The 16,049-nt window shown below is 42.0% G+C and overlaps 29 pseudogenes; all 29 read right to left on the reverse strand.

Moving 5' to 3' along the window:
* Nucleotides 1-33: 33 nt before the first annotated feature.
* LOC146750073 (5S ribosomal RNA) lies at nt 34-153 on the reverse strand (annotated as a pseudogene).
* A 96-nt stretch (nt 154-249) lies between these two features.
* LOC146750074 (5S ribosomal RNA) lies at nt 250-369 on the reverse strand (annotated as a pseudogene).
* Nucleotides 370-894: 525 nt separating this feature from the next.
* Nucleotides 895-1,014, reverse strand: LOC146750075 (5S ribosomal RNA; annotated as a pseudogene).
* A 214-nt stretch (nt 1,015-1,228) lies between these two features.
* Nucleotides 1,229-1,348, reverse strand: LOC146750076 (5S ribosomal RNA; annotated as a pseudogene).
* Nucleotides 1,349-1,445: 97 nt separating this feature from the next.
* LOC146750077 (5S ribosomal RNA) lies at nt 1,446-1,565 on the reverse strand (annotated as a pseudogene).
* A 96-nt stretch (nt 1,566-1,661) lies between these two features.
* On the reverse strand, nt 1,662-1,781 carry LOC146750078 (5S ribosomal RNA; annotated as a pseudogene).
* A 96-nt stretch (nt 1,782-1,877) lies between these two features.
* On the reverse strand, nt 1,878-1,997 carry LOC146750079 (5S ribosomal RNA; annotated as a pseudogene).
* Nucleotides 1,998-2,093: 96 nt separating this feature from the next.
* On the reverse strand, nt 2,094-2,213 carry LOC146750080 (5S ribosomal RNA; annotated as a pseudogene).
* Nucleotides 2,214-2,857: 644 nt separating this feature from the next.
* Nucleotides 2,858-2,977, reverse strand: LOC146750081 (5S ribosomal RNA; annotated as a pseudogene).
* Nucleotides 2,978-3,287: 310 nt separating this feature from the next.
* LOC146750082 (5S ribosomal RNA) lies at nt 3,288-3,407 on the reverse strand (annotated as a pseudogene).
* Nucleotides 3,408-3,621: 214 nt separating this feature from the next.
* LOC146750083 (5S ribosomal RNA) lies at nt 3,622-3,741 on the reverse strand (annotated as a pseudogene).
* A 214-nt stretch (nt 3,742-3,955) lies between these two features.
* Nucleotides 3,956-4,075, reverse strand: LOC146750084 (5S ribosomal RNA; annotated as a pseudogene).
* A 96-nt stretch (nt 4,076-4,171) lies between these two features.
* Nucleotides 4,172-4,291, reverse strand: LOC146750085 (5S ribosomal RNA; annotated as a pseudogene).
* A 6,386-nt stretch (nt 4,292-10,677) lies between these two features.
* Nucleotides 10,678-10,797, reverse strand: LOC146750086 (5S ribosomal RNA; annotated as a pseudogene).
* A 315-nt stretch (nt 10,798-11,112) lies between these two features.
* LOC146750087 (5S ribosomal RNA) lies at nt 11,113-11,232 on the reverse strand (annotated as a pseudogene).
* Nucleotides 11,233-11,328: 96 nt separating this feature from the next.
* LOC146750088 (5S ribosomal RNA) lies at nt 11,329-11,448 on the reverse strand (annotated as a pseudogene).
* Nucleotides 11,449-11,544: 96 nt separating this feature from the next.
* Nucleotides 11,545-11,664, reverse strand: LOC144352842 (5S ribosomal RNA; annotated as a pseudogene).
* A 324-nt stretch (nt 11,665-11,988) lies between these two features.
* LOC144352850 (5S ribosomal RNA) lies at nt 11,989-12,107 on the reverse strand (annotated as a pseudogene).
* A 528-nt stretch (nt 12,108-12,635) lies between these two features.
* LOC146750089 (5S ribosomal RNA) lies at nt 12,636-12,755 on the reverse strand (annotated as a pseudogene).
* Nucleotides 12,756-12,851: 96 nt separating this feature from the next.
* On the reverse strand, nt 12,852-12,971 carry LOC146750090 (5S ribosomal RNA; annotated as a pseudogene).
* Nucleotides 12,972-13,067: 96 nt separating this feature from the next.
* On the reverse strand, nt 13,068-13,187 carry LOC146750091 (5S ribosomal RNA; annotated as a pseudogene).
* A 96-nt stretch (nt 13,188-13,283) lies between these two features.
* LOC146750092 (5S ribosomal RNA) lies at nt 13,284-13,402 on the reverse strand (annotated as a pseudogene).
* A 96-nt stretch (nt 13,403-13,498) lies between these two features.
* Nucleotides 13,499-13,618, reverse strand: LOC146750093 (5S ribosomal RNA; annotated as a pseudogene).
* A 423-nt stretch (nt 13,619-14,041) lies between these two features.
* Nucleotides 14,042-14,161, reverse strand: LOC146750094 (5S ribosomal RNA; annotated as a pseudogene).
* Nucleotides 14,162-14,689: 528 nt separating this feature from the next.
* Nucleotides 14,690-14,809, reverse strand: LOC146750095 (5S ribosomal RNA; annotated as a pseudogene).
* Nucleotides 14,810-15,114: 305 nt separating this feature from the next.
* Nucleotides 15,115-15,234, reverse strand: LOC146750096 (5S ribosomal RNA; annotated as a pseudogene).
* A 96-nt stretch (nt 15,235-15,330) lies between these two features.
* Nucleotides 15,331-15,450, reverse strand: LOC146750097 (5S ribosomal RNA; annotated as a pseudogene).
* A 96-nt stretch (nt 15,451-15,546) lies between these two features.
* Nucleotides 15,547-15,666, reverse strand: LOC146750098 (5S ribosomal RNA; annotated as a pseudogene).
* Nucleotides 15,667-15,761: 95 nt separating this feature from the next.
* Nucleotides 15,762-15,880, reverse strand: LOC146750099 (5S ribosomal RNA; annotated as a pseudogene).
* Nucleotides 15,881-16,049: the final 169 nt, after the last annotated feature.

A 16,049-nucleotide genomic window follows, 5' to 3' on the forward strand; every position in this document is an offset into this window, starting at 1 on the left:
GTTAGTATGTACGGTGGAAGAAAAATGTTGATGAGCCTAATGCACGTGATATTCCCAGCCTGTCTCCCATGCAAGTACTAACCTCGCCTGATGCAGCTTAACTTCAGTGATCGGATGAGAACTGGTGTATTCTGCATTGGTTTGGCAGTAGGTTGAATATTCGTCGGAATTGGATGTCATTTAATGCTACGGCTACTCAAAAAATCATAGGAAAAAGTTAGTATGTAATGTTAAATAAAAATGTTGATGAGCCTACTGCACGTGGTATTCCCAGCCAGTCTCCCATGCAAGTACTAACCACGCCCGATGCAGCTTAACTTCAGTGATCGGACGAGAACTGGTGAATTCTGCAATGGGTTGGCACAAGGCTGAATATCCGTCGGAATTGGATGTCGTTTATGCTTCGGCTATGCAAAAAATCCAGCGAAAAAGCTAGTATGTACGGTGGAATAAAAATGTTGATGATCCTACAGCATGTGGTATTCTCAGCCGGTCTCCCTTGCAAGTACTAACCACGTCCAGTGGGCTTAACTTCAGTGATCGGAGGAGAACTGGTGTATTCTGCAATTGGTTGGCAGTAGGCTGAATAATCGTTGGAATTGGATGTAATTTAATACTTGGTCAAGGCAACAAATCCCGGGAAAAAGTTAGTATTACGATGGAATACAAATGTTGATAAGCCTACTGCAGGTGGCAATCCCAGCCGGTCTCACATGCAATTACTAACCATGGCCGATGCAGATTAACTTCAGTGATCGGACGAGAACTGGTGTATTCTGCATTGGTCTGGGAGTAGGCTGAATATTCGTCGCAATTAGATGTCATTTAATGCTACGGCTAGGCAAAAAATCATAGGAAAAAGGTAGTATGTAATGTGGAATAAAAATGTTGATGAGCCTACTGCACGTGGTATTCCCAGCCGGTCTCCCTTGCAAGTACTAACCACGCCCGATGCAGCTTAAATTCAGTGATCGGACAAGAACTGGTGTGTTCTGCAATGGTTTGACAGTAGGCTGGATATTCTTCGGAATTGTATGTAATTTAATACTTAGGATAGGCAAAAAATCCCGGGAAAAAGTCAGTATGTACGATGGAATAAAAATGTTGATGAGCCTAATGCACGTGGTATTCCCAACCAGTCTCCCATGCAAGTACTAACCACGCCCGATGCAGCTTAACTTCAGTGATCGGACGAGAACTGGTGTATTCTGCAATAAAAATGTTCATCAGCCTACTGCACGTGGTATTCCCAGCCGGTCTCCCATGCAAGTACTAACCACGCCCAATGCAGCTTAACTTCAGTGAACGGACAAGAACTGGTGTATTCTGCATTGGTTTGTCAGTAGGCTGAATATTCGTCGGAATTAGATGTCATTTAATGCTACGGCTAGGCAAAAAAATCATAGGAAAAAGTTAGTATGTAATGTGGAATAAAAATGTTGATGAGCCTACTGCACGTGGTATTCCCAGCCGGTCTCCCATGCAAGTACTAACCACGCCCGATGCAGCTTAACTTCAGTGATCGGACAAGAACTGGTGTATTCTGCAATGGTTTGGCAGTAGGCTGAATATTCATCGGAATTGGATGTAATTTAATACATCGCCTAGGCAACAAATCCCGGGAAAACGATGGTATGTACGGAGGAATAACAATGTTGATAAGCCTACTGCACGTGGTATTCCTAGCCGGTCTCCCATGCAAGTACAATCCATGCCCGATGCAGATTAACTTCAGTGATTGGACGAGAACGGGTGTATTCTGCATTGGTTTGGCAGTAGGCTGAATATTCGTCGGAATTGGATGTCGTTTAACGCTTCGGCTAAGCAAAAAATCCCGGGAAAAAGTTAGTATGTACGGTGGAATAAAAATGTTGATGAGCCTAATGCACGTGATATTCCCAGCCTGTCTCCCAAGCAAGTACTAACCTCGCCTGATGCAGCTTAACTTCAGTGATCGGATGAGAACTGGTGTATTCTGCATTGGTTTGGCAGTAGGTTGAATATTCGTCGGAATTGTATGTCATTTAATGCTACGGCTACTCAAAAAATCATAGGAAAAAGTTAGTATGTAATGTTAAATAAAAATGTTGATGAGCCTACTGCACGTGGTATTCCCAGCCAGTCTCCCATGCAAGTACTAACCACGCCCGATGCAGCTTAACTTCAGTGATCGGACGAGTACTGGTGAATTCTGCAATGGGTTGGCACAAGGCTGAATATCCGTTGGAATTGGATGTCGTTTATGCTTCGGCTATGCAAAAAATCCAGCGAAAAAGCTAGTATGTACGGTGGAATAAAAATGTTGATGATCCTACAGCATGTGGTATTCTCAGCCGGTCTCCCATGCAAGTACTAACCACGTCCAGTGGGCTTAACTTCAGTGATCGGAGGAGAACTGGTGTATTCTGCAATTGGTTGGCAGTAGGCTGAATAATCGTTGGAATTGGATGTAATTTAATACTTGGTCAAGGCAACAAATCCCGGGAAAAAGTTAGTATTACGGTGGAATACAAATGTTGATAAGCCTACTGCAGGTGGCAATCCCAGCCGGTCACACATGCAATTACTAACCATGGCCGATGCAGATTAACTTCAGTGATCGGACGAGAACTGGTGTATTCTGCATTGGTCTGGGAGTAGGCTGAATATTCGTCGGAATTAGATGTCATTTAATGCTACGGCTAGGCAAAAATATCATAGGAAAAAGTTAGTATGTAATGTGGAATAAAAATGTTGATGAGCCTACTGCACGTGGTATTCCCAGCCGGTCTCCCATGCAAGTACTAACCACGCCCGATGCAGCTTAACTTCAGTGATCGGACAAGAACTGGTGTATTCTGCAATAAAAATGTTCATCAGCCTACTGCACGTGGTATTCCCAGCCGGTCTCTCATGCAAGTACTAACCACGCCCGATGCAGCTTAACTTCAGTGATCGGACGAGAACTGGTGTATTCTGGATTGGTTTGGCAGTAGGCTGAATATTCGTCGGAATTGGATGTCGTTTATGCTTCGGCTATGCAAAAAAATCCAGCGAAAAAGCTAGTATGTACGGTGGAATAAAAATGTTGATGATCCTACAGCATGTGGTATTCTCAGCCGGTCTCCTATGCAAGTACTAACCACGTCCAGTGGGCTTAACTTCAGTGATCGGAGGAGAACTGGTGTATTCTGAAATGGTTTTGCATTGGGCTGAATATTCGTCGGAATTGGATGTCATTTAATGCTACGGCTAGGCAAAAAATCATGGGTAAAAGTTAGTATGTAATGTGGAATAAAAATGTTGATGACCTACTGCACGTGGTATTCCCATCCGGTCTCCCATGCTAGTACTAACCACGCCCGATGCAGCTTAACTTCAGTGATCGGACAAGAACTGGTGTGTTTTGCAATGGTTTGACAGTAGGCTGGATATTCGTTGGAATTGGATGTAATTTAATACTTCGGCTAGGCAAAATATCCCGGGAAAAAGTTAATATGTACGGTGGAATAAAATTGTTGATGTGCCTAATGCACGAGGTTTTCCCAACTGGTCTCCCATGCAAGTACTAACCACGCCCAATGCAGCTTAACTTCAGTGATCGGACGAGAACTGGTGTATTATGCAATTAAATAGTTCATCATCCTACTGCACGTGGTATTCCCAGCCGGTCTCCCATGCAAGTACTAACCACGCCCGATGCAGCTTAACTTCAGTGATCGGACGAGAACTGGTGTATTCTGCAATGGTTTGGCAGTAGGCTGGATATTCGTCGGAATTGGATGTAATTTAATACATCGGCTAGGCAAAAAATCCCGGGAAAAAGTTAGTATGTACGGTGGAATAAAAATGTTGATGAGCCTAATGCACGTGGTATTCCCAGCCGGTCTCCCGTGCAAGAACTAACCACGCCCTATGCGGTTTAACTTCAGTGATCGGACGAGAACTGGTGTATTCTGCAATAAAAATGTTAATCAGCCTACTGCACGTGGTATTCCCAGCCGGACTCCCATGCAAGTACTAACCAAGCCTGATGCAGCTTAACTTCAGTGATCGGACGAGAACTGGTGTATTCTGCAATGCATTGGCAGTAGAATGAATTTTCGTCGGAATTGGATGTCATTTAATGCTTCGGCTAGGCAAAGTATCCAGGAAAAATTTTACTATGTACTGCGGAATAAAATTGTTGATGAGCCTACTGCCCGTGGTATTCCCAGCCGGTCTCCCACGCAAGTACTAACCATGCCCGATGCAGATTAACTTCAGTGATCGGACGAGAACTGGTGTATTCTGCATTGGTTTGGCAGTAGACTGAATATTCGTCGCAATTGGATGTCATTTAATGCTTCGGCGAGGAAAAAAATCATGGAAAAAAGTTTGTATGTACGGTGGAATAAAAATGTTCATCAGTCTACTGCACGTGGTATTCCCAGCCGGTCTCCCATGCAAGTACTAACCACGCCCGTTGCAGCTTATCTTCAGTGATTGGACGAGAACTGGTGTATTTTTTTTTCTCTTTTATTAAAAGACTGACCCACTGGACAGCCTTGTTAAAAAGACATATTGCACATTATGTTATTCTTATTGAATATAAAGTTTACATAACTATGACATGAGTTTTTATAAAAACAGTATTAATTATAACACACATTAGCGCTTGTTCCGTTGGTTAAATTCCCGGATTAATAATAAACGTTCATAGGAATACAATGTCAAATTGTGGTGCAAATCCTATCGACGATGGAAAACGTGGAATGAGGCTGAGCGTGATAGCTGTTGGTTTGTAATTCTAGTAGTACCTTGAGGGCACCCTTCATAACCCAGAGCGATTACAGTAATTGTAATTAGTAATAACAGTAATAAAAATAAGTAAACTCTGTACAGATTCCGATGATTGAATTCCCGGATTATAAATAAACGTTCATAGGAATACAATGTCAAATTGTGGTGCAAATCCTATCGACGATGGAAACGTGGAATCGGCATGTTGTAACCATTAATAATACATGTTGAATTTCGCATCAGAGGTTGTGCATTGTGGGTAAGCTATGTGATGTTTACTTCGTATCCCAGAGTATCGACATGTTTCACTATGTGAGTGTCATGGAAGAGACACTGGAATTGTAACAGATCATCATGATGCATAAAGCGATCATATTCAAATGTAAGCTTAGCTTTTAGCTTATACTTAAAATATGGAATGAGCTGCATTGTTTTACTGTGCTTTCGCTGAAACAGATGCCGTGCATTAATGGAGTATTTTCCCAGACCTATTAGAAAATTTATGACCGCACATTCGTATTTGTCCGATTTATCAAGGAAACCAAAAATAATTAATTCTTGCTTATTTGCACTAGAAATTCCTCCACATATTTTGACGATAATACTGAACACGTATGTCCATAATTCCTGTACTGTTGTATATTCAGTGAACGCGTGCAAAATACTATCGTTGTCAGACGTGCAGAAATTACATAAAGGGCTGTCTATAATTTTGGCATTATATAGGGTAGCGTTTGTTACAAGTGAATTATGAACAATAAGATATTCTAGGTCACAAATAATATTTTCTTTTATGCCTCCGTATATATTTTTCCAAATTCTGTCTAAGTGAACATTTGGAAATTTCTCAGCCCAATAATTAATGCAAGCTGGCTTAAATAATTGTGGAGAGCTGGATTTCTGACACGAGCGAACAAGGGCAGTTAGTTGTTTAGTTGTCATTTGCATAATATCGATATTATTTGTTTATATTTGCAATGTGACAGAAAGCGTGTCGCGCTCGTTCGAGCAGGCATTCTCAAAACAATATTGTAACCAATCACGTGGTAATGATTTTAGAAGAACTCTGTACTTATCATAAACCTGTCCCTGTCCACTCGCTTCAGAAGTTGATGTTGCAGTTACAAGCTCTGAAATAGTAGAAAATGGTAGAAAACCCGGTATAACTTCATATGTCAGGTCCTTAACCTGAACAATCCTGGCGTTAATAAAGTCTTGAAAAAATAATGACTTGTTCTTGTGAACAATAAAAGGGTTACAGAATAATGGCTCGTACATTATTTGGTATGAAGGTTCAGGTTGACAACGGTTTTGCCGTTGGCGACCATTCCCCATGCCTTGAGAATTTCAGCATAGAATGGCGGAATATCCAATATTTTATTATTATCGAAATTAATCTTCAGGATTCTTTTGCCAAGTTGCAAGTTTCTGTACTTATTCAAGTAGAATAACATTAAGTGTTTCAATTTATGTTGTGAATCGGCGTTCATGAGTTGTTTAAGCCATTTTAAACGAAACGCCATTTGTTTAAATTCTATATTTACAAGATTGTGCCCGCCTTCAGAGATAGGACCCGTTATCACTTGGTATTTTATTTGATGCCTCTTGTTACTCCAACAGAAATCTACAATACTGTTTTTAATTTTCGCTGTGTAATATTCGGGCATGCTCGAAACAGATAACGTGTACCACAGGGTCGATGAAACCAAGGCATTAGCAACAAGTGTTTTGCCGCGGAAAGTTAATTTCCGGTGGCTCCACATTTTTAAAATGTGAAGGCATTTGTTTACCCTGTTTTCCCAGTTTTGACATTGCACTGAGCTTTTTTTATTTCCCATTACAATACCTAGGATAGTTATGGCGTCGGTACAACGCTTGAAAGGATAGGGACTCTCTGAACGGTTTTTATTACTGCCGATCATGAGATATTCTGACTTATCGATATTTAGTTTAGCACCCGACGCTTTTTCGTATCGTTGCATTATGTCAAGTGTGTGGTCAACAGATCGGTCATCCCTAATTGTGAGAGTGGTGTCGCCTGCGTGCTGGTAAACTAAAGAAGTGTCAATTGAAACGGGAAATTTGATACCATGTATATCAGTACAAGCTTTGATGGCAGCATTTAATGGTTCAGCGGATAGCACAAATAGAATTGCAGAGATTGGGCATCCTTGTCTAATTCCACGAGTAACAGGAAACAAATCCGAAACAAACCCGTTTGACTTAACACAACTTTGAGCATTGTTATAGAGCACGTTAATCCAATTAATAAAGACGGGTCCGAAATTGAAGGCGTTCAGCACGTTATTAAGATACATGTGTTCAACACGATCAAAAGATTTTAACTGATCTAATTTAAGAATGACACCTGCTTTGTTTGTTTCATTAACATAATTAATTACGTCGCTTATACAAAGTACGTTATCCGCTATGTCTCTTCCCGGTATGCAACACGTTTGGTCAACGGATATGATAGACGAAATTACATTACGCAAACGACAAGCCAGTGTTTTAGAAAGAATTTTGTAGTCCACGTTCATTAGGCTAATTGGGCGCCAGTTTTTCAACATTCTTTTGTCGCTGTGAGGCCGTCAGTACCGGGGCTTTTATTGTTGTCCATGCAAGTAAGGGATTGATAAATCTCCTTTAAGCAAAGGGGTTTGTCACACGCATGATTGTCATCCGTGGTCAATTTAGCTGTAAGAAATCTTATGAAATTATCAATATCCGATTGTAGAGGGGGAACTTTCCGGTATAGGTTTGAGTAAAATAATGCGGTTTCTGCTAGAATATTGTCGCTGGTATTTAGTGTATTACCATTATCAGTTATTAAAGTTTTCATACTTTTCTGCTCTTGGCGTGATTTTTCTAAGTTGAAGAAACATTTTGTACTTTTTTCTCCCTCCTCGAAAAACCGCACCTTGCTCCTAATTATAGCGCCGTCGATCTTACGCTGGATGTGTAATTCTAGTTCATTTTCTAATTGTTTTAGTTTTGTTATATCATAATTACTGTATTTTCCTGCCTTCTTATACTCAAACTTGATTTGTTTTTCTAGCTTCTTTTTAGATTTTTTGTTTAATTTGCTTTTATTTTTGGCGAATTTAATTGCGTGTTTTCGAATGCCACTTTTGATGGTTTCCCACCACTCAATTTTATTTTGTTCATAAAGTTCGAGATTTTTAGACTGAGCAAGTAATTGTTTGACTTCGCAGTCATAGGTACCGTCATCTAGAAGTGCGTTATTAAACTTCCAAGTACCCGGTCCTCGAGAAACATTTTCAAAGTTCATCGCGTATTTAATAGCGTCATGGTCGCTGTAAGGAAAAGCTAGTATTTCGGTTGAAATGCAGTAATGTAGATTATTTGTTTCTAAAAGGGCGTAATCAATTCGACTTTGGTGTAGTGTATCATTTATGCTGTCGTATCGCCTCCATGTGAACTGTGTCACGTGAAGATGCTGATAGCGCCATACATCTACAAAATTATTGTGGCACACACATTTTTGGAGATGCCTACGTGACAGATCATTGTCTGTACGAATAGTTACTGAATTGTCTTTTGATGGCATTTGTTTGCAGTTAAAATCGCCGATATATATATTCACAGCATTTCTGTCAACATACTGCTCAAGACTGTCGAAAAAATTACAGCGGTCTCTGACGTTATTTGGCGCGTAAACGTTGACAATGTTTACTAAACGATCATCAATATCACAAGAGAGCTGTAAAACACGCCCTTGATGGTCCAAATTAGTTTTATGAACATTGATTCCAGATGTTTTCCTAACTAGGCAACACACACCCCGCCTCCCATGGGGCGCTATGCAGTTGTTAAAATATACATCAAAATCATTTTGAAAATAAGATACAAACTTAGCTACATTATCATCGGACTAAAATGTCTCTTGAATACATACTAAATCATAGTGACGTATCTTGAAGAGATGTAGTGAGTTCTTTATCTTGACTGGGTTGCATAATCCGTTCACGTTGATTGAGGTGATAATTACCATGATTGTTATGATGTAACAGGTCATTTTGGTTGTCCTGAATCTTCCATGTTACCGTCTTCGTTCTGATCCTCGCGCATGGTATTTGCAGTGTCTTTGGATCTGAATGCGTTCCTCGCCTTTTCAGTATTAGGTTTTGGAGTGAGTTTCTTACGTCTGATGATTGTATCGGTGCAAGTAGAGTCCGATGAGGAGTCGTGATGCCGTTTGTTGCATAATTTACCTCCGATTTGAGGTGATTTTGCAATGGCTCCATTATCCGGGGGTTGTGTTGTTGTAAAACAGGTTAGGTCGAGTGCTAAATGTTCATTGTTTTCAGTCTTGTCATCTTTATTTTCGTTGGGCATGTAGTCGGAATCGGCAATGGTGTCAGGCGGAGTCTGGTCGTTGTCGTTGTGAACATCATCAGAAAAACTAGAGCCCGGCTTATTAGATTCCAAGACAGGGGCTTCACGCTTCTGATTAAGTGGTGTATCACAATCACGTGAAATGTGGCCAAATTGACCACATGTGAAGCATTTCTGTGATCTACATTTGCGCTCAGTATGGCCTTGTTTATGGCATAAATTGCATTCGTACGTCGGGCATTGGTGAATTATATGCTCATCACTGAGGCAATGGTTACACACCTTTCTTTGGTTGTTGTGGATTAATTTCACATAATGTCCATTTTCCTCAAACTTGACAGCGTACGGTAGAGATTTGATTCGGGCCGGAAATTCAACTCGTACAAAACGAATACCATTTTCAACAGTTGGAGCTTCCTTAAAGAATTTGTGAATCACAGGGCTGCGAATCATGCAACCAAAGTGTGTGAGTTTATCAATAACAGCGTCGTCGTGGATATAGAGTGGTAGATTTAGAAATGAGACAGTAGTGAAGTGTCTGGAGATACCTCGGACTTCAACCTCGCTATCTCTAATAGAAACACCTTGTTCCAATAGTAGCTCAGTAGATTCAGGCGATTTCATTGTCAATTGCCAGATCCCATTAATATTCATGCACCCGATCACAGATCCCTTTGATGCTGCTAATTCAACTGACGATATTACTTCTAGAGCGGTATAGTTGTCGTCGATCAGGCTGACAGTGTTTGCCTTAGTCACAATATGTCTCACACTCGGCGAGGCGGCCATCTTGGCCGACAACCCAGCCTGAACAGAATATCTGAACAGGCTGGAAGGCTAGCTTTCCCAGAGCACGATTACACTAAATTCTGTGCTGAGAAGTAGGAGAAACAGCTGTTCATAAAATTCCAAGAAATATAGACGTTGGATGCCTTACACACGCAAGGATGACAAAGGATTTCAGGAGCACCGGTCTGAGGCGTCGATCTTGGACGAGAACTGGTGAATTCTGCAATGGTTTGGCAGTAGGCTGAACATTTGTCGGAATTGGATGTAATTTAATGCTACGGCTAGGCAAAAAATCATGGGAAAAAGTTAGTATGTACGGTGAAATAAAAATGTTGATGAGCCTATTGCACGTGGTATTCTCAGCCGGTCTCCCATGCAAGTACTAACCACGTCCGGTGAGCTTAGCTTCAGTGATCGGATTAGAACTGGTGCATTGTGCAATGGTTTGTCAGTAGGATGAAAATTCGTCGGAATTGGATGCCATTTAATGCTTCAGCTAGGCTAAAGATCACGGGGAAAAGTTAGTATGTGCAGTGAAATAAAAATGTTAATGTGCCTACAGTACGTGATATTCTCAGCCGGTCTGCCATGCAAGTACTCACCACGTCCGGTGAGCTTAACTTCAGTGATCGGACGAGAACTGGTGTATTCTGCAATGGTTTGTCAGTAGGCTGAATATTCGTCGGAATTGGATTTCAATTAAGGTTTCGGCTAGGCAAATAATAAAGGGAAAAAGTTAGTATGTACGGTGGAATAAAAATGTTGATAAGCCTACTGCACGTGGCATTCCCAGCAGGTCTTCCATGCAAGTACTAACCACGCCCGATGCAGCTTAACTTCGGCGATCAGACGAGAACTGGTGTATTCTGCAATGGTCTGGCAGTAGGCTGAAGATTCGTCGGAATTGTATGTCATTTAATGCTACGGCTAGGCAAAAAATCATGGGAAAAGTTAGTATGTAATGTGGAATAAAAATGTTGATGAGCCTACTGCACGTGGTATTCCAGGCCGGTCTCCCATGCAACCACGCCCGAGGCACGCCCGATGTAGCTTAACTTCAGTGATCGGACGTGAACTGGTGTATTCTGCAATGGTTTGGCAGTAGGCTGAATATTCGTTGGAATTGGATTTCAATTAATGTTTCGGCTAGGCAAAAAATCAAGGGAAAAAGATAGAATGTACGGTGGAATAAAAATGTTGATAAGCCTACTGCACGTAGCATTCCCAGCAGGTCTCCCATGCAAGTACTAACCACGCCCGATGCAGCTTAACTTCAGTGATCGGACGAGAACTGGTGTATTCTGCTATGGTTTGGCAGTAGGCTGAATATTCGTCGGAATTGGATGTAATTTAATACTTCGGCTAGGCAAAAAATCCCGGGAAAACGTTAGTATGTACGGTGGAATAAAAATTATGATGAGCCTAATGCACGTGGTATTCCCAGCCTGTCTCCCATGCAAGTACTAACCACGCCCGATGCAGCTTAACTTTAGTGATCGGACGAGAACTGGTGTATTCTGCAATGGTTTGGCAGTAGGCTGAGTATTCGTCGGAATTGGATGTCATTTAATGCTACGGCTAGGCAAAAAATCATGGGTAAAATTTAGTATATAATGTGGAATAAAAAAGTTGATGAGCCTACTGCACGTGGTATTCTCAGCATGTCTCCCATGCAGGTACTAATCACGCCCGATGCAGCTTAACTTCAGTGATCGAACGGGAACTGGTGTGTTCTGCAATTGTTTGACAGTAGGCTGAATATTCGTCAGAATTGCATGTCGTTTAACGCTTCGGCTAAGCAAAAAACACGGGAAAAAGAAAGTATGTATGGTGGAATAAAAATGTTGATGAGCCTAATGCACATGATATTCCAGGCCGGTCTCCCATGCAACCACGCCCGATGCAGCTTAACTTCAGTGATCGGACGAGAACTGGTGTATTCTGCAATAAAAACGTTCATCAGCCTACTGCACGTGGTATTCCCAGCCGGTCTACCATGCAAGTACTAACCACGCCCTATGCGGCTTAACTTCAGTGATCGGACGTGAACTAGTGTATTCTGCAATAAAAACGTTCATCAGCCTACTGCACGTGGTATTCCCAGCCGGTCTCCCATGCAAGTACTAACCAAGCCTGTGCAGCTTAACTTCAGTGATCGGACGAGAACTGGTGTATTCTGCAATGGTTTGTCAGTAGGCTGAAAATTCGTCGGAATTGGATGACATTTAATGCTTCGGCTTGGCAAAAAATCATGGAAAAATGTTAGTGTGTATGGTGGAATAAAAATGTTCATCAGCCTACTGCACGTAATATTCCCAGCCGTTCTCCAATGCAAGTACTAACCAAGCCTGATGCAGATTAACTTCAGTGATCGGACGAGAACTGGTGTAATCTGCAATGGTTTGGCAGTAGGTTGAATATTCGTCGGAATTGGATGTCATTTAATGCTACGGCTAGGCAAAAAATCATGGGTAAAAGTTAGTATGTAATGTGGAATAAAAATGTTGATGAGCCTACTGCACGTGGTATTCCCAGCCGGTCTCCCGTGCAAGTTCTAACCACGGCCGATGCGGCTTAACTTCAGTGATCGGACGAGAACTGGTGTATTCTGTAATGGATTGGCAGTACGCTGAATATTCGTCGGAATTGGATTTCAATTAATGTTTCGGCTAGGCAAATAATAAAGGGAAAAAGATAGTATGTACGGTGGAATAAAAATGTTGATAAGCCTACTGCACGTGGCATTCCCAGCAGGTCTTCCATGCAAGTACTAACCTCGCCCGATGCAGCTTAACTTCGGCGATCGGACGAGAACTGGTGTATTCTGCAATGGTTTGGCAGTAGGCTGAAGATTCGTCGGAATTGTATGTCATGTAATGCTACGGCTAGGCAAAAAATCATGGGTAAAAGTTAGTATGTAATGTGGAATAAAAATGTTGATGAGCCTACTGCACGTGGTATTCCCTGCCGGTCTCCCATGCAAGTACTAACCACGCCCGATGCAGCTTAATTTCAGTGATCGGACGAGAACTGTTGTGTTCTGCAATGGTTTGACAGTAGGATGAATATTCGTCAGAATTGCCTGTGGTTTAACGCTTTGGCTAGGCAAAAAATCCCGGGAAAAATTTGGTATGTACGGTGGAATAAAAATGTTGATAAGCCTACTGCACGTGGTATTCCCTGCCGGTCTCCCATGCAAGTACTAACCACGCCCGATGCAGCTTAATTTCAGTGATCGGACGAGAACTGTTGTGTTCTGCAATGGTTTGACAGTAGGATGAATATTCGTCAGAATTGCCTGTGGTTTAACGCTTTGGCTAGGCAAAAAATCCCGGGAAAAATTTGGTATGTACGGTGGAATAAAAATGTTGATAAGCCTACTGCACGTGGTATTCCCAGCCGGTCTCCATGCAATAACTAACCACGCCCGATGCAGCTTAACTTCAGTGATCGGACGAGAACTGGTGTATTCTGCAATGGTTTGGCAGTAGGCTGCGTATTCGTCAGAATTGGATGTCATTTAATGCTACGGCTAGGCAAAAAATCATGGATAAAAGTTAGTATATAATGTGGAATAAAAAAGTTGATGAGCCTACTGCACGTGGTATTCTCACCCGGTCTCACATGCAAGTACTAACCACGCCCGATGCAGCTTAACTTAAGTGATCGAACAAGAACTGGTGTGTTCTGCAATGGTTTGACAGTAGGCTGAATATTCGTCAGAATTGCATGTCGTTTAACGCTTCGGCTAGGCAAAAAATCCCGGGAAAAATTTGGTATGTACGGTGGAATAAAAATGTTGATGAGCCTATTGCACATGTTATTCCAGGCCGGTCTCCCATGCAACCACGTCCGATGCAGCTTAACTTCAGTGATCGGACGAGAACTGGTGTTTTCTGCAATGGTTTGGCAGTAGGCTGAATATTCGCCCGAATTGTATGTCATTTAACGCTTCGTCTAGGCAAGAAAACACGGGAAAAAGATAGTATATATGGTGGAATAAAAATGTTCATCAGCCTACTGCACGTGGTATTCCTAGCCGGTCTACCATGCAAGTACTAACAACGCCCTATGCGGCTTAACTTCAGTGATCGGACGAGAACTGGTGTATTCTGCAATAAAAATGTTCATCAGTCTACTGCACGTGGTATTCCCAGCCGGTCTCCCATGCAAGTACTAACCACGCCCGTTGCAGCTTATATTCAGTGATTGGACGAGAACTGGTGTATTCTGCAATGGTTTAGCAGTAGACTGAAAATTCGTCGGAATTGGATGTCATTTAATGCTACGGCTAGGCAAAAAATCATGGGAAAAAGTTAGTATGTACGGTGAAATAAAAATGTTGATGAGCCTATTGCACGTGGTATTCTCAGCCGGTCTCCCATGCAAGTACTCACCACGTCCAGTGAGCTTAACTTCAGTGATCGGACGAGAACTGTTGTATTCTGCAATGGTTTGTCAGTAGGCTGAAAATTCGTCGGAATTGGATGACATTTAATGCTTCGGCTTGGCAAAAAATCATGGAAAAATGTTAGTGTGTACGGTGGAATAAAAATGTTCATCAGCCTACTGCACGTAGTATTCCCAGCCGTTCTCCAATGCATGTACTAACCAAGCCTGATGCAGCTTAACTTCAGTAATCGGACGAGAACTGGTGTATTCTGCAATGGTTTGGCAGTAGGCTGAATATTCGTCGGAATTGGATGTCATTTAATGCTCCGGCTAGGCAAAAAAATCCCGGGAACAATTTGGTATGTACGGTGGAATAAAAATGTTGATAAGCCTACTGCACGTGGTATTCCCAGCCGGTCTCCCATGCAAGAACTAACCACGCCCGATGCAGCTTAACTTCAGTGATCGGACGAGAACTGGTGTATTCTGCAATGGTTTGGCAGTAGACTGAATATTCGTCGGAATTGGATGTCATTTACTGCTACGGCTATACAAAAAATCATGGGTAAAAGTTAGTATGTAATGTGGAATAAAAATGTTGATGAGCCTACTGCATGTGGTATTCCAGGCCGGTCTCCCATGCAACCACGCCCGATGCAGCTTAACTTCAGTGATCGGACGTGAACTGGTGTATTCTGCAATGGTTTGGAAGTAGGCTGAATATTCGTTGGAATTGGATTTCAATTAATGTTTCGGCTAGGCTAAAAATCAAGGGAAAAAGATAGAATGTACGGTGGAATAAAAATGTTGATAAGCCTACTGCACGTAGCATTCCCAGCAGGTCTCCCATGCAAGTACTAACCACACCCGATGCAGCTTAACTTCAGTGATCGAACGAGAACTGGTGTATTCTGCTATGGTTTGGCAGTAGGCTGAATATTCGTCGGAATTGGATGTAATTTAATACTTCGGCTAGGCAAAAAATCCCGGGAAAACGTTAGTATGTACGGTGGAATAAAAATGATGATGAGCCTAATGCACGTGGTATTCTCAGCCTGTCTCCCATGCAAGTACTAACCACGCCCGATGCAGATTAACTTCAGTGATCGGACGAGAACTGGTGTATTCTGCATTGGTTTGGCAGTAGGCTGAATGTTCGTCGCAATTGGATGTCATTTAATGCTTCGGCGAGGAAAAAAATCATGGAAAAAAGTTTGTATGTACGGTGGAATAAAAATGTTCATCAGTCTACTGCACGTGGTATTCCCAGCCGGTCTCCCATGCAAGTACTAACCACGCCCGTTGCAGCTTATCTTCAGTGATTGGACGAGAACTGGTGTATTCTGCAATGGTTTGGCAGTAGACTGAAAAATCGTCAGAATTGATGTCATTTAATGCTACGGCTAGGCAAAAAATCATGGGAAAAAGTTAGTATGTAATGTGGAATGAAAATGTTGATGAGCCTACTGCACGTGATATTCTCAGCCGGTCTCCCATGCAAGTACTAACCACGTCCGGTGAGCTTTACTTCAGTGATCGGACGAAAACTGGTGAATTCTGCAATGGTTTGGCAGTAGACTGAATATTCGTCGGAATTGGATGTCATTTACTGCTACGGCTATGCAAAAAATCATGGGTAAAAGTTAGTATGTAATGTGGAATAAAAATGTTGATGAGCCTACTGCACGTGGTATTCCAGGCCAGTCTCCCATGCAACCACGCCCGATGCAGCTTAACTTCAGTGATCG

The sequence above is a fragment of the Saccoglossus kowalevskii genome, chromosome 2 (assembly GCF_978046115.1).
Source record: "Saccoglossus kowalevskii chromosome 2, keSacKowa6.1, whole genome shotgun sequence".
In the NCBI taxonomy this organism is placed as follows: Eukaryota; Metazoa; Hemichordata; class Enteropneusta; family Harrimaniidae; genus Saccoglossus; species Saccoglossus kowalevskii.